A 25,793-nucleotide genomic window follows, 5' to 3' on the forward strand; every position below is an offset into this window, starting at 1 on the left:
AAAAGCTTCATAGCTTAAGTAGCACTTAAAAATCATCGTAGATCTACGAGTGCTCTGGAGTAATCGTTAATTCATAAGTGCATCGTAAGACAACATAGTTACAAGGTCACCTGCAGGACAACCAGCAAATTGCACTCCTGTAATGACGATAATGTAATGTTTTAAATGTTTATTTATTTATTGGTGTTTTCTTTGTTTATTTGTTTAAATTACTTTAATATAATATATTTAAAATTCAAATGAGAAATCAAATTTAAATTACTAAACATAAATTAATAAGGAAGGAAAACCTATTTGGTACAATTTTGGTAAAAGTTGGTACTACAAATTGATAAATGGTTCCTACCAATTGCTGCTATAATTCATCTAGGCTACAGTAAATATCGCAAAGGGTATGGCATCTGATTAAAGAAACCAAATAAATATTTACGATACAATGCAATAATCTATAATAAATACGGCAAATAATATTTAATTATAAACTATTTTAAAACATTTAAAAAGTCATTGAACAATAATAAAAAAATTATCAAAAAATATTAGTGCACATCGGCTAAAGATCATTAGCCTAAACAAGCTTCTGCCACAAATTCGAGTCATTCTATTGGTGACATTTCAGCACTTGACAAACGGATAGCGACTCGTAAGTAGCACTTAAAACCCAACTGCGAGTGATCGTTATACGTGCATCTTTGGGAAACGCACGTAAATGAAAAACGAATGTTCGTTAAGTAGCTTGTAGAAAGCGCTCTTAAGTGCTAAGTTCAATCATTATTGGGAATCCCAGCCCTGATTGTTTGTACAGTATTTATCTTGCTTATGTGTGTAGGCTTGTAGTGTTTCTTTACAAGGTAATATCACCATCTATTGGCCTGGCATACATAATACAGCAGATTTACTGTAGTCATTTTCGCGGATCCGTGTAAACAAAAAACTTTTTGACATCGTTGTCATGTGTATTTGAAATTTTTTTATAAACAAAGAAAAACTTTTCAGTTTATCACTACATCGTTGTTGTGTAAACGTAGCCTTAGAAAAAAGTATCATAGTGAGAAAAGAGATAGGCAATGAGGAGTGGAGAGAATATTGATGGTGATGATGGAGGTTAAGATGATTGTTATTGGATTTTTACTAGAAGTTAAAATGAGAGTGGTTCTACAATCAATGATTGTGATTGTAATGTGGGGCAAGCAAGGTTAGATCCAAATGCAGTTTATTGAGAATAATCCACAAAAACAGAAAGCATTCATGGGGGGCATTTTACAGTGGCGGCTTATGACTGCTCATCCGAGGGGCGTAAATTAAAAAATATGTGTTCGGGGTGTCATGTGTGTTGCTTGTGTTTTCAAAATATATGTTTGTTGTGTCATGTGAACCATGTGCATCACATGTTTTGTCAAAAAAAGTGCCTGCTGCACGCATGAGATTATGCGAGTATCTGGTAAACACGAGCGTCTCTTTTATCATAAACCCTTTAGACCCGTCTGCAGCGGGCACTTATATTGGCGGGACATGTGATGCACATAGGTTCACTCGATGCGCAGAGCACATATTTTGAAATTAAAAACCACACAGATGATGGGCTACATACATGTTGTGACAAACTTCGCATCGAGCACCCTCAAAAAAGAAGTCACCGGCCACCACTGCCGTTCTCTCTAGAGCTAGCTGACAGCCTTGCCGCCACACCAGTGTTCTTAACCTTAATCTGTGCCACTCCTGAATCCAAGATGGCGGATTTGAGCCACAGGAGTCTGGTTTCTAGTCTGGAGAACCTTCTGCTGATTTCCGTGCATACAGCTGGTGATCCGGTGGTCCCAAGTCCGGTGATCTCTGAGCTCTATCCCTTGTTTTCAGTTGTCCCAGTTATGGCCACGGCCTTGTGGTGTGTTTGGGCCGCATACTGTTCCACAGCTCCTCCAGAGGTCACTGTAGTCTCGTGGGTGATGGTGGAAAGGTGACTGGGGTAAATGGATCTGTGTATGGCGAGGTTTCGTCTGTGTTTGACTCAATTTCACTTTTTTCCAAGTAAACTGAAATCCTCTTTATTCACGACAGTGACATCCGCCCCAGTATTAATTATAAATGGTATTTACGAGCCTTCTGCGTTCAGTTTCACAACCCAAGCCCATGTGTCACAGTTTTGCATACAGTTTCCAGGTAATAGGAATCATCCTCACATGACTGTGTGCGTTCAGCTCAAAACCTCATTTACTGTCCTTGAGTAACACTTTCGTTCCCAGTGTACTTCATTTTACATTTCCATGTTTAATTTTTCTAAATTTTCTGTACCTGTCGCTGCTGGACAACTTATCGTTATTTGCTAGCACTGGTCTCTTTTCATCTATCTTCCTTTTCTTTTCAGGTCATTTGCATGTAACATCGTGGACTCTGCTTGGTGTGCCTTTCTCTTGCTGACTCAACTGCTAAGCGATGTCCTCTGCCTGCATCACCATCAGCACTGCTGTGTCTAAGGTAAGGTCATTAACTGCAACTTCCTTGGCAACTCTTTGTCTCTGATGCTAACAACGAATTTGTCTCAGATGTTTTCTGTTTTCTTGTGCACCAAAGTCATTTTCTCGGTTAGGTTGTAAAGTGCATGGATGACCATCTCTGTTTTTTCCCCTTGTTTTTATATGTAAAGTAATGTCCCATAATAATGGTTAATACATGTATTATGTGATTTCTTTCTTTGGCAATGTTCTTGTGTTTGTACTTGCCATATCGATAGTATTGTTGATTTCCATTTCAAAGAGCAACGTTTCCCCGGGGGAAAAACAGTGCTGTACTCTCCACTGTTTGGTTTTGTAGAGCACTGCTTCAAATTTAATACAGTCGGATCAGAAATCTTTTGGAGCCAAATGAATAGAAATCTTTAAGGAGAAAAAGCCAAGATGATGGACAGTGGAACTCAACAGCTGTGTGTGAATCTCTCTGGAGGCTCTTCTTCCTCCAAATTACACCTGTCATCCTAACACACGCGTACTGTGTCGGCCAACCTGACACAAGTTCACTGTAGTAGTAATGGATGGGGTGGATGGATGGGGAGAAGAACCCTGTGGACACAAAGAGTGGAGGATGGAAAGCTGTATAAAGAGAGAAAGATAAACAGACTTGTTTAAGAACCAAAGAAGAAGGTTTTATGGACAAAACTCAGGGGGGAGTGTAATTGTGAAAACAATAACAACAACAAATGAAAACAAATCCCTAGCTTAGAAAACAAACCTCCTATAAGACGCCCCTGTTTGTACATTCGAAAACAAATCACCTTTCTAACAGCACATAATCATTACATTAGTAGACGAGGTAGAACACAGCGCATGCGTGTGTACCAATGTCGGAAATTAACAGGGGCTGGGGGTACAAATGACACCAAAAGTTCAAAGTGAAGGGGCAAAAATGCGACTGCACAATTGAACAAAAACTATTTAAACTGTGGGGATTAAAATGTAAAAATGAACGTTGGTTTAAAAGTGTTGATTGTCGTATTACTGTATTTTTAGATTTGTTCACATTTCATTAAAGATTTTATGGATTTTATTTTTACAGTGCTACAGCCAATCACGTATATGTGTAAGTTGTGTGCATGAATGCAATGGCCAGTCAGAGATGTTTAAGTGAGTCCACTAAATCCACTAAAAATTATGCTGGAATTTGGCAGAAAAAAATGTAGTACACAATGGACATAATAAGTTTTAAAGTGCACCAGACTTTATTCTGATTTTGTTTATTTGTAGTTTTAAACGTACACCAGTACCGGATTGGCAATAGGGAGCACTGGGAGAATTCCCAATTGGCCACGAGGGCCGGTGTTGTCATGCCACAGGATTGAAGTTTGCTGTCCCAAGGCTGCCAGCACTCACAATATTATCCAGCCGGACTCGTAATTTGCGGGTGGGATATGTCCCCGCTGCTTTATGCCCAAGTTGATTGTGTCCCGACCACTTATTGGAAGAATTCTTGCATTAGGGTCCATTAACATCTAAAACGCATGGAAAGCACAGGATGCGCCATTTTCTTCTGCTTTTCAAATCACTCATCATCTTCCTTTGTTACCGGTCCCACTTGCTGTGAACACAAGTTTTGCTTCAGACTATATTTTTGAGAGCACTTGCCGCTTGTCTAGATTTAAAATAAACTTGAGCGCGACTTGAGCGCGAGCGGCTTCTTAAATGAAATGATTTTTTTTAAATCTAAGTCATAGATGTAACAATGACTACAAAAATCTAAATTTTGCAAAACTCATCAGTCAAAAAAGTAAGTTTCATATGGATATGATGTTTTCTCAAGTAAAACAACATTTTGAAAGTCTATTATATATTTGTTATTTTTTTGACACAATAGCAATATACATGATCTAAGTACTAAAAAAAAATATATTTTTTATATGTTTTTTTTATTTTTTTTTTCAATGTTTCCCCTGCAAACCTGTTAAATTTTGCTTGTATTGTGTATACCAGGGGTTTTCAAACTTTTTCAACCCAACAGATAATCTCAAGACCCACCATTTTTTTTTTAAATATATAGAAATATAGGGGAAAACCAACCCATTCTCACCAAAAAGCGTACAAATGACACGCAGTGTGATTATCGTGCAATAGATACGCCAAATTCCGCTTTTGTGTGCATATGATACGCCAGTCCTTCCCATTCACTTATATGGCGAATCGTTTCGTGTCGTTTTATTTATTGTTTTCTCGTTTGTTTTCAGTTTTTTTACCATTGTCACTTGGGTTTAGGGTTAGAACAACTTTTTGTTATATAAAAATGACATCCTAACCCAAACCCCATCTCTAACCCCAACTCCAAGCGACCATGGCTTAAATATAGACAAAAACATAGAGAAACCTGTATATTAAATAACCTGCTTGAACAAATCTGAAATCTAACCCTAAATCCAAGCGAAAATGGTTTAAAAAACAGAAAACAAATGAGAAAACAACAAATAAAATGACACGAAACAATTCGCCATATAAGTGAATGGGAAGGACTGGCGTATCATATGCACGCAAAAGCGGAATTTGGTGTATCTATTGCACGATAATCACACTGTGTGTCATTTGTACGCATCTTGGTGAGAATGGGTAGGGGAAAACACACACGTGTTCCCTTTCAGTGTGTTTTTTTAATAAGTTTAATTGAATAATATTAAAATACCTTATGGTAGGGCTGCACGATTATTGCAAAAAATCATAATTGCTTAGGCTACTGTCTTTGCATTGAACTGGAAATTATATATTTGAAAAATGCAATGAATTGCAAGGCTGGAGAGAACAGTGCACCATTGCAGACTTTTGTAGGTCTGAGGATTTAATGATATTATTTTAATATAGTAAGTCATAAACTACAGTGGACCGGCTCTAAGGCATAAAAATCCAGGGCTGAAAATGAGTCCCACTCCGGCCCTGATGAACACCTACCCTTTTTTGCTTTATATGCAACACTCATAATTCTCTTCAAGAAATAAAAAACCCAAATCATTCATAAAATAGAGTAAGATGCTAAAACATGACAAAGAATAAAATGACACAGAAAACTGGTAAAGTTTATTAAAAAGATGGAATAGTTGAATAAAGGAAATGTTAAGTGGGATGGAGGTTCATTAAGGACCAACTGAGCTATTTAATAAAGCTCTTGTTATTTAATGCAGATAAGCCATACCAAACCAAAAGCTTAAAGGACAAGTTCGGTATTTTACACTTAAAGCCGTGTTTTCACATTGTTTATGATGAAATAGAACGGTTTTGACTGAAATTTGGACATATGATGCTGGCCCGAGAATTTTCGGTTTCTTTTGTATCACCCCCACTTCCTCTACAATGGCTGCATAGGTGCACTGGAACAATCCTTCCTAAAATGCATTAATCTTTCGTTTACAAACTCACCGAGTGGTCAGTAGTGTTCACTGATATGCTCACACAAAAATCGCTGCAAAAGATGCTTTCCAACAGGTGTTTTAGCATTCGTTGTAAACTTGTGGACCTATATTTCCAAACGCCTCACACCTGTACATTCTTCCGTTGAGAGCTTGAATAATAGACACTCCAGCCCAGTTGGTGGCGATAATCATCCTTTGCCAATTGCAAGAATACAAACAGCGTTTCCTGGCGCGGAGTAATACCATACCTCACCGCACATGTAATACGAGTCAATGGAGTTGGACAAAAACTACGATAAAACCTGTTGGAATCCGTCTTTTGCAGCGATTTTTGTGTGAGCATATCAGTGAACACCCCTGACCACTCGGTGAGTTTCACGTCTTTGTAAACAAAAGTCTAATGCATTTTAGGAAGGATTGTTCCAGTGCACCTATGCAGCCATTGTAGAGGTGGGGGCTGATACAACACCCGAAAATTCTCGGGCCAGCATCATATGTCCAAATTTCCGTCAAAACCGTTTTATTTCATCATAAACAATCTGGAAACAGGGCTTTAAGTGTAAAATACCGAACTTGTCCTTTAACCCATTGACCAACCACTTTTTTTTTTCATAATAGTGCACACAGAAGTTTACCTCTCCATTCAAAAAAACAGAGTCCATAGCCTTACTACATTAAAATAAAGACATTCTTAAAAGTGCTGAAAAATTAAAATGATGCATCTATACCACTAATCCTTATTATAGATCCATGGTCTACTGTATACATGAACATTAAATGTCTGAAGCGAGTCTTAAGTACGTAAGGAATAATTGACGATGGGCCATTGAATTATAAGAAAAGAATGCACACCTTAGGTGATAATGCGGCACGACCTGAAGCAGAGTGCTGTTACAATGCGGATGTGCATTATTTTCAAATAATTCAAAGGACCGGAGTCAATTATTCCTTTTATACCACGGTTACCACAAACATCGCTCTGGTGCCTATTTTTAAGACATTTGACAGTTTAGGTGTGCGTTCATTGGAAAATAATCAACACCCATGGAACATTTCTCAGCCAATCAGAATACCGCATTCAACAGCCCGGTGGTATAAAATAATTAAATGATTAAAATCAACATTTTTAAAGACGTGAAGGAGGAGGAGATTCATACGTGCATCAGGTTTAGTTGATAAAACACTTGTGTATCCTCTCTCATGACTCCTCAGGAAGCCTCCCTGAGCCTCCCAATTTTCCTCGCCTCCCAGCGGTGCAATTAAACATTTGAGATGTCCTTCAAGATGGCGCAGCTTGAACGCTTTCCTGGTCGTAGAATGTAGGACGTAGGAGCGAGGAAATAAGGATGCATATTGAGAAGCACCCTGTGTATATTTAAAAGATGTGTTTTAAAACATTTTTAAAACTATCTTTTTAATTATTTCGGTCTGTCTGTTAATTTTAATGAAAAAGTACCAATAAAACACCTTAATAACCAATCGTGTTTGGCATAATTATATTTTTTTTACTATTTCTAAAGCAACTCGGTCTTATTAACGCACTCATACATGTTAGAAATAATCACATGCTTGTACGTATAGATGTATGGGATATTTAATTTTACAGTCACACAATATTCACAATACACAACTGTGCATATATTTGAGGCTTTACATAAAAATCAAAGTACAAACAAACAGTCACAGGGGGCAGACAGGTGGGCACAGCTAAGCAAAGGTCTCCAGTCATTCATACATCACTGCTGATGGATTAGAGAGAGAGAGAGAGAGAGAGAGAGAGAGAGAGAGAGAGAGAACAATGAATGCAAAATCACATCTGTGATTCGCAGCAGGCTACACTCACCCACAATCAACCTAGCTTCCACATACACACTTGCACAATTTTAACTGAAGGCTCATCTTGAGGCACACACACACATAGCAGAGGGCTCAGCTTGAGATAAGAACCTCAGGTCATTGTGTTCTGTTCTCCAGCAGAGCTCCAGTGACCCGGTGCACAGACCACACAGAGTGATGAGGACCTGGACTCGGTTTTGACACACAGTCACTGAACATCTGCTGTTAGCAGAGTCTTCTGAGGACGTCATTTTTACTGTAGACATGCAGGAGGGTGCCTTATCCAGTTGTAACTCATTTCAGATGTTAGCCGTCATCATTCTGATCATTTGCATATTTAAGTCCTTAACGTTCAGAAATACAGTTCAATTCTAACAATGTGCTTTTTTCCATCAAATTTGTCAACGCTGAAGGCATTAAGGCTGCATGTCACTTTAAACAGTTCACATATTACAAACCAGCGGGTATAAGCTTGATGCAACAGTGACATATGTGAATATCCGTGTGTCAAATTTTATGTTTTTCCGAACTCTACTGCATGAAATATTTAAGCAATATCGCTTGAGTAGGAGTGTGATATAGCTCTATATCATCACGGCTGTGATTAGGCCGGAATTTTGCAGTCGAATTTTGTTTTTTTGTTTTTTTTTTTGCTCTGGTTACTACCCGAAACCCTAAGTTTTAAAGTACGAGTAAAAGCGTTACAGACCCTGTCAGGCTATGGTAGACATGCCATTCAACCTATTTAAAGTCCATGTACTATCACAAGGGTCTTGAAAATTTATTATGAAGGTTGAAAAACTACATGGTGTCACTTTAAAATAGTTTTAAAATTAAAGCACATAGCGCTATCAAACTGCTAAGGTTGTGACGGGACTCCCTGGATGCAGAAGTCGGACAAACAAAAGAAATGAGGAATATGTTTAAAATTTAACAGCAGCGGTAACGATAATGATGAGGCGACCACCAGTGATCGCGACCACGCCTCTCGTTTCTCATGCCTGCGTTCTGTGTGTCTGCTGGGCAGCGCTGTCAGAAGCCAGCCCAGTCTCATGAAATTTCGTAATATAGTAATGTAACTTTTTGATTCTTTTTTCGCGATATTGTCACGAATCTCCGCGTTTTTTCGTGATCGTATAACGAATTTCTGTTTACGTATCATTGCCAAGTATTGGTTACTCAACTGTCCTATTTTCTTACCATTGTCACTTTGGTTTAGGGTTAGATTTACCAATATATATAGATTTACCCAAACTGAAAATATAAAAAATAAATCAGAAAAATTGTATAAACCAATACTTAAAGTGACATCCTAACCTGAACACCAAATCTAACCCTACTGTACATCGAAGCGAAAATGGTTTGAAAATAGGAAAAAGCAGTTGAGTGGCCAATATGTGACAGTGACACGTAAGCAGAAATATGTGATACGATCACGAAAAAACGCGGAAATTCGTGACAATATCACGAAAAGAATCAAAAAGTTATGCGACTATATCACGAAATTTCGTGAGACTGCAGATGTCAAGCACAACAGGTCACAAGTATGCTGCAGGGACCCAGCTAGAGTCATAAGGAATCTGATCTGATTATGAAGTCTTTCCGAGTCACAGGGTTCAAGTCCAAGTCAAGTCATTGCTGTCAAAGTCTAAGTCGTGTCTCAAGTCTTCTTTAATTATGTCGAGTCTATTCGCAAGTCATCAAATTTGTCATGGGACTCGAGTCCACATCCCTGCCAATATGCACCCTTTGGTAAAAAAGGTGTGCTTTTTTTAAAAGGTACTTCCCCAGTGAGAACTTTTGTACCTTTCTTTCTGAGAGTGTAAGCCCAATTTTATCATCACTGCACTGGCTGTCTGTATATCGCATAAAAATTAAAATATTGCTAATAACCTACAGTATAAAGCCTTAAGTGGTCTACTGCCTCCATATCTTTGTGAGCTACCATCAGAGTGCAATCCAATGCGTGCATTGCACTCACAAAATTATTAGTTATTCTGTTAGGAAATTTGATTTCCTCCACACTGTGAGAGAGAATTAGTTTGGCATGGGGGTGGGTTGTTTGCTTGCATTTAGATTTTGGGTTGAGGTATTTTTTTCGCAGGGAGACAAGTGTGTCTCTTTGTGCTTGCTGGTGTTTTTGGAGTTGATTCGAAATTTTGGGGCACCCAGGTAGCTTGCTTTATAAGGTTGAGCCGACAAATCTTTTTACAGTGCATGTACTCCATTCAAATCTATATTCTAATTTATAATTGCCATGCTTTGGTATTTCTTGATTTTTCTCTCCTTTTATTGTTTCTATTTCATGTAAAGCTGCTTTGTAACAACAAACAATTATAAATTGATATTGAATTGAATAAATGGGTATCTTATTTACTCAAAATGCCTGAACAGTATACAATTAATTCTGCCGGTTTAAAGTAGTCATATGAACCGATTTCATGTTTTCCTTTGTTTTTAGAGTTGTAAAAAATGTCTGCGCACATAAAAGATCTGTAAAGTTGCAAAAATTAAAGTTGCGAATCCAAAGATATCTTCTTTTAAAAGTGAAGCCTCATTCTCGCCTACCTAAAACGGCTCGCTCAACACGCCCATGCAGTTATGCTGCGTTCACACCAGCCGCGGTAGAGGCGTCAAAACGAAGTGATTTCAATGTTAAGTCAATGTGAAGACACGTTGACGCGCATCTGGAGGCACGGTAGACGCTATTCCTCCTCATTTGCACGTCTAGTTCGCGCGTATGATGCGAGTTGAGCATTGCCACGGGAAATGCACGAGTTGAAAAATGTGAACTTTGGTGGAAAAACTCGATTTGTTAACCAATCAGGAGCTTGCTCTAGTTGTGACGTGATTACAGGAAGCAAGCGGAGTCGCAGAAGCCCCTCCCATGACGCGAATTTTTCGCATGAATGTCTCGATGACTAGAATTTCACACGCCGCTTTCGCAAACTAGACGCAGTAGATGCGAATTTGACGCCTCAAACGCAGCTGGTGTGAACCCACAGTTAGACGTTGTTTGAACGTTTGTATAACATCCCCCTAATGTACACGCAAACATAGAGGGTGTAACTTTCTATCACGCTGTAGTATTGTTGCTGCCGCCATATCAAGAAGACGTTTCCCTTTATGTTTTAGTATCCTTACCTTACCAATCTGTTACGTTATGCTCACATCGCACTGATAAAGTTGATCGATGAGCTTAGCCATCTGTGTTTTCTGGGTCAGATTCAGGCTCGTATTGATGATGTAGTAAAGACGATAGTATCTACTGGCTCTCATTATTGCTTAGGGAGCTCATCTTTCAAAACGTTAAGGAGCGTCACATTTCCGTTAACGTAATTCAGCCAATCACAACACACTGGATAGCTGGCCCATGGTTCACACTGCACTCTCTCAAAACGACCTATTACAGATGGGCGGTACTTAGAGGTGCTACAAAAATGTACAGTATGTTGAAAATAATGCGTTTTCTTAACCATAAACCACGCGAACACACTGTATTACACCAAATACACAAAGTAATGTGCTTTTTAGCCACGAAAAATGGGCCCTTTGAATATAAAATAATATCTCAATACATGTCATCATTGCAAATTTATACACCAATATATAATTTCACACAACATATTAAGCACTAATTGAGTAAACGCCCCTGTGGGTCATATTTGGGGGAATGGACAGACAACCTAAACAATCATATAGGTTGGATAGGTTGGTTTAACTACAGTCCTTTTTTATTTTTATTTGTAAGTTATGTTTCACAAGTTAGCCAGTAAAGCTATCCAGCATGACAATAATAGGAACTGAGCATCAGTCAACTAAAGGTATTGGGCGGCAGTATATACAGCATCATTAACTATAATGGGAGTTTAACTATAATAGTTTTGTCATGTTTCGCTACATTGCTATGCACTGTGACTGCGAGTTAAGAGAGTAGAATATACAATTTAATTACAAATGAAAATTACAGATGAAAAATAATAAATAAATTCAAGGAGACAGTAAAATGCTGAAATAACCCTTCAAAATTTACGAAACACCAAAATGAAGATCGTGAAATTATGTGTTTGTGTCATCCAACAAAAAAAGCTGAAAGAGCTTATTGTGTGGTAAATCCAAAAATGCACAAAGGTATCAGTAAGGATTATGTGTATGAATCATGTTCTTAAAGTGTTCTCACATGTATAAGTTCTAAAGTCTGTCTGTGTACAGCTTTAGCTATGCATTTAATGGTCACTTTTTTTTACTTCCCAACAAATAGTGAAATATGTCAGAAACCACTGCGTGGGGACATTTTTGATGATACTGACTAATAGAAAAGGCTCATAAATGTACCAGATCTTGTACAAATAATTTGAACAGGTGTGAGGGGTGGTACAGGATAGAAAATATTATTTGCCTGGTAGGCGAATAATGGAAGTCTATAATACGTCCTTATTAATACAGTGAAAGTAACCTGTGAGTGTGTTTGGCATAGTAATGGAAAGTATCTTTCAAAAGTCTCTTTGAGTCTCGTTGAGTGCATTTATGGATTCACAGTCAATCTGACATTCAGTGCATTCCATCTCACGCTATCTTATATTTGTCCCTTCTATAGGTTGCCATTCACTCTATATTTGCATCTCTCTTCTGTGTTATAGTTTATTGTGTGTTTATTCACATAGGTGCAAATTTGTCTGTGCAGTTAATTAGTTACTACTAATCAACCTACCAGCCTCACAGATACACCAACACATGCTTTCTGGATTTATGTACAGTATATATGTGTTGCATCTATGCTCTCTCTGTCTCTTTTTGCTTTATGTCCGATCTGTTACACTGCTTTTCATCACGTAGCTTTGTTTCTGGTAGATGAACGGCATTTAGACAAATCACAGGTGTTTAAGAAATATTTCCCATTTCTCTTAGGCCCAATTTCAGTTAAATTGGTTGTGTGAATCAGAGGATAATGCCCGCAGTCTTATGAGAGACCCAGAACAGAGCTGGCTAATGAGACGGCCCTATCTATCCTTAAACATCTGCTGTAGCAGAGACCCGAGAGAACACACTCTCTGTGTGTAGTGGTTTTAATTTTCAAATAACTTTCATAAATAGCTGTTGTAAATTCATGCAGTCATACTGTATTGTTTCAAACTCTAGTGGGCTGTCTATAGAGGCAACGTTTTGTTACTGTAAACTTAATTAAGCTGGGATATCCCATTTTCATTTAATTTTAATTGTAAACACACAGAACATTTGTTTATGCGTGAGACGTCATTCTCATGTGTCAGGTAGTGCACCTTACCCTGTCAGGATCCTGCCATAAGAGTCTTGTTTTATATTTATGATGGCAGGGTTCTGATAGCCTCATCTTCTATGTGGAGGCTCATGGCCTTGTATATTGGGTCATGTGACTCTGGTGTCTCGTTTCTAGTCCCCGCCCCCCTTATTCTTCCTGTTAATTATTCCTTATCAGTTTATCCCTCTCACCTGTGTTGCCCTAGTTATCTTGTTTAGTTTCCCCTATTTAACTCTATTGCCGCCATTGACGCGATATCTCGTCAATCAAGAAAAACGCTTCCCTGCCAATGACGAGTATTTCCGGCTTTCCGCAATACCGCTATTATCCACAACTTTTTAAACCCGGAAGTCTTGCCTTATGGCAAGCGGCTGCATGTCCGTGTCTGTTTTAAAGATCGCTCTGAATGGGATCTCTATGAAATGTCCGTCACAAAAATGGAATAATCTCTGCTTTTTGCTCAAAATGTGGTGTTTTTGCAGAAACCTACTCATATTCAAAAGCTGATTACAAAAGAACTACTGAAGGTAGGATGAAAGTTTTTTTTGTTTGAAAGCAGAGGGTCTGTTCTTTCATTTGGTATATTGTATGTTTGTATATTTAAAGAAGAACATTTTCTGGAAGGCATTAAACTTTTGTGAAAATCATGTAAATGCTGGCGCTGGCTGGCAACTTTAAAAAAAAATGCTGGCGGCGAAAGAGTTAATCTCCTCTTGTCTCTTGTCTTGTGCTGGTTCATTGTGTACTGACGTGTGTACTGTGTAGTGTTCGTGTTTGATTTCAGTTTAGTTTAATATCCAGGTCTTGTCAATAATGTCATGTCAGTATTTTTGTATATCATGTTTAATGTTGTGTTGCCCCCACGTGGGCTTTTGTTTTCAGTGTTTTATGTAAATACATTTTCAGTGTTCACTTCCCCGACATCGTCTGCGCTTGGTTTCTCTTGTTCTTTGTCCAAATCCCTTACATACCCTCCCGCTCTGTAGGTGGCACTAGTAGGGTGATTTGCCAACTGTCACCAAACACCACAAAAAGATGATCACCCTCATGATGTTTTGCAGAGGCTCTGCATTAACGCTATTGGCCCTGTCCCAAATGGCGCCCTTCATGTGGACTTTTTGGTCGCTTTTTACTCTTTCCCTGCCATTGACGAGTTATCTCGTCAATTAAGAGAAAACATTTGCATAAGAAAAAGGTGTTCCTGAATTTTTATTAAAAAAAATGTATATCTGCAATTCCGCACTTACCCAATTTATGAAAAAAACTGAAGCCAAAACATTATTTACTAATTATAAATTCTGTGTGTATGTTTTGAAAATCGTTCTAAATCTGATCTCTAACAAAATGTATTTTTTAAAGAAAAATGCCCATATTTAAGAGTTTATAAGCATAGAACAAAATATAGAGAGGATGAAAAGTTTTTTCCCCGTTTTGTTTGTTTATTGTTTGTTTGAAAGCCGGGTCTGTTCTTTCATTTGGTGTATTTGTTTGTTTATATATTTTTTAAAAGAAAATTTACCTGGAAACTTTTGGTCTAGTGGCTTTAAATTGCGTGTGCTCGCTTAGGGTGTCCCACCTGTCATTTTTATGCTCCAAAGTGTTCTTATCAGCACCCCCTTTGCACCCTTGATGTGGTCTTCAGCGAAGCCCACACTGCTGCAGGCTCCACGCACTTTACCAACCCAGAAGTCCTTGCGAAATACCAATCAGAGCAATCAGACGACAGATGGGAGGAGTTCACACTGATGGTCAACTTCTCTTCCTATTTCTGGCATGACGCTCGAGTTTGTCCCAAAATAGAGCTCGGGTGCGCCCTCGTAGACTCGCGCCGAGGATCCCTAAAGTCTGCATTACATGATGTCATCAAAGTGTGGACTCTGAGGAAGACCACAAGTCCAGAGAGTGCCATTTGAGACAGGTCCTTTGTTGTAAATAAGGTTCATTTTTATTGCAAAAATGATTGATTGGCTTCACAAGACATCAATATGTCACCAGGAGTCATGGGGGTACTTTTGTTTCGTGTTTATCTGCTTTTGAGCTCTCAAAGTCCAGGTTCCCATTTACTGGCAGTATTAGGATCACAAAGCACTGTGGTTTTTGCAAAATACCGTCTTTATAGTTTTACTGAAGAAAAAATATCATTTTCAAGGTTAAGTAAATAAGTTAAGTAAGTAAATAGAAAATCTTCCTTTTTTCCCTTTAAGGCACTTTAAAATATGTCTTTCATGGAGAGAATCTCATAATGCACTTTGGTTGTGTGGAAATTTAAATACAAGATGGCAGATTGTAAATTGTATTGATTCAGTATTGTGTACAGTAGTGGCCAAAAGTGATGTCTGGGAGAACAAACTGTTCAGTATTTGATTTTACAGCCCCCTTAGGTTAGATTAAACCATCAAAATATTAGTTATATTTTTGGGATTGCTGAAATTCTTTTATGATATTGTTTATGAAATGTGGCTTTGTTTTCTGTTAACTTTTCTCTCTATTATGTACCCCACTCAAAAGCGACGTGATGAAGCTCACGGTCAGGTTTCATTTAAGTATCAGTTTTGCCTGAGATGTTTCTCTTTAGAAGAAAAGACACAAATCAGACCATTTTGACATAAAAGAGCTATACAATTAGATATATAACAGCTTAGATGATTTGGTCTAGAGAGAAATTATTGAGAAATGTTTGAGCTCAGATTGAAATCCCTGAGCTGTGTTATGGTGTCAAATCTGAGCAGAGTCTGTGACAGTTAGTGTTCTCTGAAACTGTAGAGGAAAATCTGATGTTTTTCACTACATGACTGTCAGGCTACCAAAATTGCACTACCCAAATAATCTTTCATGTCATCTTTTGTGTTGTTGGCATAGCGGTGCACATGCTGTGCAACAGAATGCAGACAATGTGCACAGATTACCCTGACCAACAGTAGAAAATGAATGGTGAACTTTGAGTATGTGAGGCACCTCAACAAATCAATGATGGCAGTGAAATCACTGGTTTTACAACAGTCATTTACAGTTTATGCTTCACAGTTTATTTAAGATTAGATTTGAATTAGTTCCTTAACAAACAGCTTTCCTGGTCAGTGATAAAAGCCACTAAACATGTAAACATTGTACTCAATTGTTGAAATCTGGAAATCATAAAACAGATCCTTTTATTTCTCATTAAACCATATGATAAACCATATAGTATAAAATATTTAAAATGAAATTATTAAAGTTACCTTTATTCGTTAAAATAAACATATACAAAATCACACAAAAAAATGCATTGTAAATAATAATACGACTCTTTGTAATGCATATAAATGAATCCTAACCTTCTGTCCATGTACTCTACTCTGCCGCCTTCTATAAAATAGCATTTGTATCATAGGAATACCTATATACAGTTCCCAACAAAAGTTTTGTTGAGTCTAAAACAATATTAACGGGCATGCTGTTGGTTCATATAATGATATAAGCTTTTGCATCACAAAGCCAGTTTATTCAGCCTATTCAAGACTCACCCACATTGACATCCATAAAACAGCCTCTGGTTTCCTGCGGCGTTTTACTTTCTCATGCTGTGATATGCGTTTTGATGCTTTGTTTGAAGGCCTAAACCTTAAACCGGCTTTGTTTGGATTATCTGAAAAATAACAGACAGGTGTATTTGATTAGGGTTGGATCAAAATCCTGCAGGATGATAGATCTTCAGGAGCACCCCTGAACTAGGGTCTTTGTTGCATGCCTTGAAAATCCATCCGCAACAGTGAAATATCATGCAGCGTATGCTTGCTTTAAGGAAACGTCTCCATTTGATCTCTGTTTGCTCGGCATATATAGTATACACTCAGCAGAGCTTCAGGAGTATGTTACAGTTCACTGTAAAAAATAAAACACAGCTTCAAGTTTAAACATCTTAATTATGTCAATTAAATCAATTCAACCTAAATATTTTCCAGACTGTAAGTCACACTTTTTTTCATAGTTTGACTGGTCCTGCGACTTCTAGTCATGAATTAATTTTGACATATATGAACATGTATGACATCATTACCATCTACAGCCGTGAGAGTCCGCTATACGCTGCTCCTGTATTTATGTAATCCAATGGATTCAGTAATGTGGATTGACGAGCCTGCGAACTTGATGCTCGTTGACTTGTTCCGTTCATTTATCCTATTCAGCCTTCCAGGTATGTTCTGTATGATATTGTGTATCATCTAAATAACTGACAATGTTACGTTAACATACGGACATCTATACAGCATGCTGTTCTGTGTGCTATTTTAGTAGAATAACTTGCCTTTCCAGTTTAAATGTCTGTTCGTCGGCTTGGATTTTGTGAAATAATTGTCTAAATAAATGCGACGTGTGGTCCATTGAGACCTACATATGTTTTTTTATCTTCATGACGCATTTTTGATTGATGCGACTTGTAGTCCGGAGCGAAATATGGTAATTATTGGAATTTACTTCGTTGAGGTTTTTTTTATTGTTGAAATTGTTTTTGCTAATTTGTTACGCATGCACACACAATGATCCAAACACGAGGGCATTAAATAGGAGAGGAACTAAACAAGGTAAAGAGGGGAGGCAGGTGGAGGGCATAAACTACTAATTGGATAATTAACAAGAGGGCGGGGTCAAGACTTAAGACAGGAGAGCACATGGCACACAAAACACAATCTGTGGCTGCATCCAAATACCCGCACTTGACTTCTTACATAACGTATTTCCTGTATCTGGCACAAGTTTTGTAGTGGGCGTAAAGATGCCAAGGGGGCATGTAGAATTATTCACCCGTTGGGACATACTTAGCAACCATGAAAATGTCAGTCCAGGTAGTGGTAGCAATTTTCACCAAAACATATTCGTATTCAAGATAGTGTGGGTTTAGTGTTAAGGGCACTGCTCTTTGCCAGTTTTAAGACATGGGCAGTGTTGCACACTTACTTACGAGCGGCCAAGACCGCAAGTGTGGGTATTTGGATGCAACCACAGGCCATGTGCTTCCTCACCAAAACACAAGGCAACAAATAGGGATGAGCCTGTCACATGAAACAAGACAAAAAACATACAGGGCTCATGACAGTTTTACTGTAGTATATTTAAATGTCTACATTTCAATATATGAGTGATGTGGTTTAAGTATTGTCATGCATGAGGAGTTGGTCTTTATATTTTTGTAAAGCTGAGTATTTCCCCACTGTTCACTCCATAACAGTAAAATAGCAAAATTTGTTTTTCTTGTACATGAGCTGTAAAGGGAGATGAGCAAGTGATAAAAATACAGGTTGCCAAATAAAGAGGTAGGCTAGAAAAAGGCTAAGATGTTCCCTGTTAAACTATCTTCCTTAAACATGGTACTCATACTCTGTCGTCTTGTCTAATTCAGCAAATGAATAAAATCATATTTCCTCTTTTCTTTAAATCCTTCTCATTTAGACTCATAACAGCGCAGCGGGTTCTCTCATGTGGACAAAAAACCTAAAGCCAGAGTTTAATTGCCTCAAACCACAACAGCTACTCTCTTCAAATGCATTTCTCGGCTTCACATGCTCATGCTAATTTCCATAGCGCCGTTTCCCCCAAGGCTTGTTAAAGTCTCCCGCAAGATAAATGATCACAGGCTTTCAAAGAGGGAACTCCTTTTCATTTTTACAAATAATTTCTTGCCTGTAATGGTTTCGATTTCAAAAGGAAGTGGATGAGAGATAGGCTGACAAAGCGAATCGCTCCTAGCTGTTTAACTACGGGGCAAAGGTGTCACTAACTTTCCCGTTTTACTTTAATTGCTTGTCTCTCGTTATTTCCCCCGACACTCACTTTGCATCTCATTAAAATCCCTGATGAATATTCGGTGCAGGGCGGGGTCAGGCTTCGTTTGAGTGTGACAGCCAGAGCTCTATGGGATTGAATGTAATGATGAACAGGGCAAGCTTTGGAATATCTCTCTCCCACAGCGGGCCACTCTTCGCTCTGAGACTTTAAAGTATGCTTTGATTGACAGCTGTCTGTGGATAAGACCCTGGCGGTTGTCCTACACCCAATCCTACTTGCTGACGGAGGTCTCGGTGCAGGCTGTGAGATTGCAAGGCGGAACAGATGTTACTTACAGCATTAATTACAGTCACTAGAGCGAAGTATTGATCACGGAATGAGATTTTATAGGACAAATCGATTTGGAAGCAGGCCATGACTTACTAATTACCTGAATGGATGAAAGAAAAAATCATTAGAGAATTAAGTTAATGCATGAGTAAGTGGACAGATGGATGAATGAATGAGTGGTCCAAGGCTGTAAATGGGAGAGTGAGTGGGAATATGACTGATGATGGATGAATGACTGTAAAAATAAATGAGTAGTACTTAGTGACTGTGACAAAATGACAGACAGAGCGAGTGAAATTATGCATGTGAATGCTGTACGTAAAATTGTGATAAGCCAGAGCAATAACAAAGACTTAAATGAAAAAGGCATGCTGCGTGGTTCTCATTCATTTTTTTTCTCAATGCTTTTCAATGGCAATCCATTCAGTGTGGATCCCTTGATAGTTTTCATGGGAATTGTAATGTACTCAAAGTGAGCTGCTATTCACAGATCATTACATTATATGTAATAAAAAAAGATTTATTGTCAGATTAGGCACATTTACGTTTAATTACTTAGTTAAAGTTACTTACGGTACAAATTAAATGAGTAAGCATTTTGCCTTAAAGGCAGGATAGGCAGGAATTATCTAAAAAAAACTTTTTTTACAAATTAGTTTAAACTGTCTTTATATACCAATACATAATAAAAAGTGTGAACTCTGAAAAAGAGAGTATAAAACACGAGTGTATGTAGACCTCTGACGGCTGTTTTAAACACAGCTAATTATTTCCATTCGGGATAAAAAACAAATGATTGGCTTGCGCGACTATCACTCTCTCGCGCGACCATGGCACCACCCCTGTTGCTACAGGATCTGCCCACACATGCGCACACCCGATTGATTTGAACGTGCACGAGGTACTCTAGGAAGAGCAAAAGTACGGCAGAGAAAGAGCATTCAGAACTCACAGTACCTGCATATGCAGTCAGCGAAGGCAAACGAGGCAAAAAAAAGGAGTAAACGAAGAAATCAAACGAGAGCAAATATCGCGTGGCTTTTCCTCGAGTCGACGATGCGGTAGCGGTATTGTCTCCGGAGTGTAGTTCTCATCAGAGTCAACGATGCTTTCATCACGGAAACTCTTACATGCAAAACACTGTATATTTCATGAATCTTCCACGAAATGCACCTTCATCACAGTGTAACTGATGGTAATGAAAAAACTTCTATCAATGCAATCTGTTTTTAGCTTTGTCTTATAAATATAACTAGCTCGTTTGTTACCGAATCAAACAAAATATATTTGAAACTTTACCAGTATCGATATGCTAGCTTAATAGTGAGTACTAAAAGCCATCTTATTTGTTTATATTCATAGTGATAAAGTTAGGTGTATTATTACATGTGATTCTGACATGATGTTACTACATGCACCGTGTTCTTTCCTCTCTGCTTGTCTGAGGTAACTGCTTCTCCCAGCAGAGCCGGTCAACGTCGTGCGTTCATGTGTTTTGGGGGTGTGACTTTAGAAGAACCCAGAAGGGAGGGGGTGGAGGGAATGGAAAAATGAGCTGTGTTTAAAACAGTCGTGAGAGGTCTACAGACATTCGATTTTTATACTCTCTTTTTCAGAGTACTTACATTTTACTTTTGTATTGGTATATAAAGACAGTTTAAACAAATTTGTAAAAAAAAGTTTTTTAGATAATTCCTGCCTATCCTGCCTTTAAAGGAATAGTTCAACCCCTAAGAAAAGAAAATAATGCCATAATTTCCTCACCCTGTGTATATGCTTTCTTTCTTTAGCCGAACACAGTCTGAGTTATATCAGTTCACCCCAAAAAAATGTTTGTCATTATTTATTCAACTCATGTGGTTTGATCCCCCAATGCCTTTAGTTGTTCTTTAGAACCCGAATGCAGATTTTTTTTAAGTATTGTTTTGGGTTTTCTCGTTACTGTGAAAGTGAATGGTGGAAATGAATGGTGATTGCCTTTTCAAGCTTTAAAAGGAACCAAAAGTGTCTCAGGAGACAAGTGTGAGACGCAGGAGACTCGAGCAAAAGTCTTAAAGTAACCTCATTTATGTCTAGGAGAAACGTTTGAGATGTTAAAGAGATCTCACTTTTGATTTTTTTCTTTCCCATGGGCAGTGACCATTAGCTGGGTTTTCATCCAAACGTGGAGCGAATCTTTTCGAAATTCATAGAAAAAAGAAAAACAAAGAAATGCGAATTAGGTGCGTTTCCATCAAGTTGTTTGAGGGATAACGGCGGTATTGGTAACCTAGTAACCAACAGTAAACAAAACAATGTACGTGTGGTAAACGGAGACAGGACTGCGTGTAGTTACAATGGGGCACGTTATTAATTTATAATCAGTGCAGCTTGTAATTGCCAAACTGAATGCTGTGCACAGAAGAAGGAATGCAGCATTGTTGATGAAGGCACTAGTAGCAAGGAGATTGGGACGACATCAAGCCCCATATATGGAAAGACAACTCCAGCGGAAACAGCTAGAAGATCAGTCACATGGATTTAATGTTCGCTAAGTCAGAATTATTTCAGCAAATGTGTTTTCATCTTCCTTTATTCGCATTTACTCTTTTTCGCATAAATCAAAAACCAACTCAAGCGAGCGTAAAAACTTTTTTGCGAATTAAGGGATTTTTTTAATAGAAATTTGGTGTTTCCTCCACTCGTTTTTGATGCGATACTTCAAAATGCGCATAAAATCATGGTGATGGAAATATGGCTATTGTCACCATCCACACTCGTAGTAACCAGAAAACCGAAAACAACACTTTAAAGCTCCTATAACACAAGCTGTTTCTGAGTCTGATGTTAATCTGGAGTACCTATAGAGTAGTATTACATCCTTCATATCTCTGAAGAGTCTTTAGTTTTATCAGATTTATAAAAGACAGATCAGCTTAACTGATTTTTTCCGATAATGTACGAAAAATTTGAAGGAGGAGTTACTAGCTGCGGGAGGAGCGAGTCACGAGTCATACAACACTGACTGGAATGCATCGATTTCCCCATGTAATTCATTTTAACAAGTGTCACATCCTGTACAATTCTTTGTCCTATGGGTGGACAGCATGCCTGCTAAACTAAGAGCAGGAGTAGGGATGGGCGATAATTCGCATGTGATTGTCATTGCGCATTTCATCAGTGAAGCCGGTTCCGTGACTAGAAGTAAATTGCCATCACCTGCTATTCAGATGGAGCAGCATTTACTACACAAAGCCGTAGTTCACTGACAATCAGGGCAATTTCGCATTAATTATCGTGGGCTTATTGGGAAAACGTAACTATTTTACGAAGTGACAAATTCATAGGAATTCAGATGCGAACTGTACAAAAAACCCACCCCTAAACATAACCATCACTGGAGCGATGTGGTACAAGACAGATCGTTTTTAACATGTAAAAGTTCATTTGCAATTCCAAAGGAACATATTATTCCAAAATAATGTTTGCCAAGCCAGGTAATTTTTTTATTTGCTGAAGAAAATAAATGAGGAGTCACAAGATGTTTCAAAACTTCTTGTAAACCTTCATTTTTTGTCCTCCTGTTCATTTAAGTGTACTATGGCTTCATTTACTTGGATTTATTAGCCTGAATTTTCAACTGTGATGTCCGTGGTGCTGAACTCAAGCGCATCAGGCATTAGTAGATCACTTGCACCTCAAGAGCGTCAGCTCTGCTTATTTGCGACCCTGAACTAATTTGCGCTGCTCTTAGTAGATTACATTGGTCATTATGGAAATCAACTGTTGCGCCATGTGTTATTTAATTTGTGCCTTTTCAGTAAATAACTCGCAAATTTTTCCACTCCCATCAGCACATTTTTGGAATTTTAAGTAACTCTGGCCCCAAATCGCTACAACATAAAATTGTTTTGATTTGCCATGCGATTATGGTGAAAACACAGCAATTCTGAGGAACATTGTTAGAATTAGTAGCTCCTTTCATTAGCAGTAAGTAAAAGGAGCCAGAGCGCCAAAGCTCTTTATAGAGTTAAATAGTCAGTGTTCAGTCAAAAGCAAAAGAAATGGACATAGAAACAGCCTTGGCTAAGTGATAGAATTAGGCAGAACTCAAAAACTGTCAAAGCCTTCATGAAGATACAGTAAATAAGTTACAGTATATGTCCTTTAAAGTGTCTAGTTTAGTGAAAGAACTCAAAGAGGTTTTTTTAGTAAGACTTTCAGCTCTAAAGCTGCCCACTTTTCATGCTATTTCTTATAAATGTATTTGTTTGCTCGTTTGTTTATTTATTTATTTATTTATTCACAGGATCTGTGTGTGGGCAATGAAAGCCGTTGGATTTGTGTCAGCAACTAAAGTTTTCAAACAAACAAACAAATTGTGATTACCGTAGTCTATCACAACGTTCCCCAACACACGCGCACACAACATAATTACGGTCTCAGGCAGCGTGCATGTCAGAAATACCAGGATTTGGTTCTTGGATGATTCATGAAGGTTGTGATGGTGTGGTAATCAGAACAGACTGTTCATGTCCTCTCATTTCAACTCCCATTTCAAAGATGGAGCTGTTGTCTTTAAAAACTGGTTTAGATCACACATATACATATGATTTAAATGTGTGATTAAGAAAAGAGTCTCTCCCTGCATCTGTAATCACATACCGTGACAGTAGGTGCGTTCCATTCGACAGGGTCCCTGCAGAGTGTTCACTGCTCCCTACTCCCTGAGCACGGTATATCAGTTGAAGTGGACTTCACGGACAATAACCGCTCATTTGGAACGACCTGCAAACGTCATCAAAGCAGTCAACGACGGGGTCGCGCAGATTGATATAACATACATTTATATAGGACTACATTTCATATTTTAATTTTTATTTACTATCACATTTAAAATATGTACACTATACAATAAAAAAACATTGAGTACTACGTAATGAAAAACGTATGTTTATTATACACTTTAATTGACTACTGCTGCTATTACTTGACTATTAACAGAATTGAAGCCCTGCTGTAACTGTCATGCAAATATGAAAGTAAACTTTTATTTGGTTAATTATGTGTATATATGTGTGTGTTTTTAAACGATTGTCATATAATTGCATATCGGTCTGACCGTTCTGACTGGTGATCACGTGATGCGCGCATTGACAGTTGGGTGATTATCGCTCTCCACTTCCTGTGAAGTGATGTATCGATGTTCCCTGATTCCCTATGCCGTGCGCAGTGCCCTTCGAACTGAACATGTTCGCTCCCTTCGGATTGGAATCTCACTTAAGATGGCGGAATACCCTGTGAAGTCCACTTCGCAGTCCACTTACGGTCGAATGGAACGCACCTAGTATGTACTGAATTAGATAGAGTACCTACTTATTGACTGTTAAAACAGTACGTTCTATAACACTGTAAAAATGATTTGTCATTTAGTTGTTTCAACTTAATATTTTCAGTCATAGTAAAAATACAACTCAAACTTTTTATTTTTTTACTTTGTAGTATGAAGTGTAGTATGAATCAGGGGTGCGTTTCCCAAACAACGACGTAACTCGTTGCTGAACGGCCATATACGATGCATCGTTGGAGAAACTAACTACCTTGTCACGGCTGTTTCCCGAAAGCATAGTAACTTTTTCGCACATTCGTCGTTTGAACCATGTTGGTTTAACAACATAGTTGATGATGTCACATGGGAGGTGAAGTACTAATTAATCTGTGCATTAAAAAATTAATGTCAGATTATTGCTGTTAATAACATATATTGCATCGGAAGACTGATTTTGTTATCGTGATTTAGTTATCTGTTGTTTATTTTCAAGATATTTAATTCAAGTTCCCTCTAATGTCACTCCTCCCAGGGATTCCCCAGGGTCTTAAAGCTCGTAGTTCTGCGCACATGCACAGTTTTCAAATGCAACGCTTTCATTCTGTTTACAAATTTAAAGACGTAAAATAAAAATGTAATATATTTAGAATGATGGATATAGACTGTACTAAATGTTTTTTGCTTATTTTGTTCAAAAGCATGATCAACGTAAGTCTGCATATGATAATAACAAGGAAACGATGCTTCTAAAGACAGGTCAAGAGCTGTCGTTCCAACGACACAAGTTAGCGATGCAGTTTGCAAATGTTCATTTGAACGATGGTTTCGGGAAACACCAAATGTTGAACGATCTTAGTAACAATGGAACGTACGATGTTCGTTGGCTAACGATGCTTTTGGGAAACGCATCCCTGGATAGGATGTACTTTATGAAATTCGGACATACTACCTCAGCCATGTTGATAATTCATGTGACAATTGGTAACGCCTAAAACATGAAGTATTTTCAACTTCAAAATATTTAAAATATTTTAGAAGTACGTTTTTTAACTAGAGCTGCTTTCCCTTTTTACAGTTTACTGTTTATCGAATACTATGAATTTGGACAAACTACTCACCTCGGCTACTGCTATATAGCCTACTACATAGTACAGAAGTAGGCGATTTCGGATGGAGCATCTGTCTTCACAAAAACATTTAAACACTCGATTCCCACAATTAACAGCCACCATTTATCAGAAAAAGAGATAAATACGTTACATTATTATCCGCTCGCTAGTATGATTTAATCTTAGCCACTGTACTCTGCTACTTTTGTTGTCCTCTGATTCTTCTGTGTTTTCTCCTGCATTTATTAAAGGGGACATATCATAAAAATCTGACTTTTTCCATGTTTAAGT

The 25,793-nt window shown here is 38.1% G+C and overlaps 1 protein-coding gene across 1 annotated transcript in view; it reads left to right on the forward strand.

Annotated features, from left to right (window-relative positions):
- The window catches only part of htr2cl1 (5-hydroxytryptamine (serotonin) receptor 2C, G protein-coupled-like 1), a 174,865-nt gene that overhangs the window by 99,474 nt on the left and 49,598 nt on the right, over nucleotides 1–25,793 (forward strand). Inside the window, exon 2 of the mRNA XM_055199090.2 lies at nucleotides 2,366–2,475. The gene's annotated coding sequence lies outside the window, so the exon portion shown is untranslated. The remainder of the gene's footprint in view (nucleotides 1–2,365; nucleotides 2,476–25,793) is intronic.

Source organism: Misgurnus anguillicaudatus, chromosome 21 (genome assembly GCF_027580225.2).
Source record: "Misgurnus anguillicaudatus chromosome 21, ASM2758022v2, whole genome shotgun sequence".
NCBI classification, from domain to species: Eukaryota; Metazoa; Chordata; class Actinopteri; order Cypriniformes; family Cobitidae; genus Misgurnus; species Misgurnus anguillicaudatus.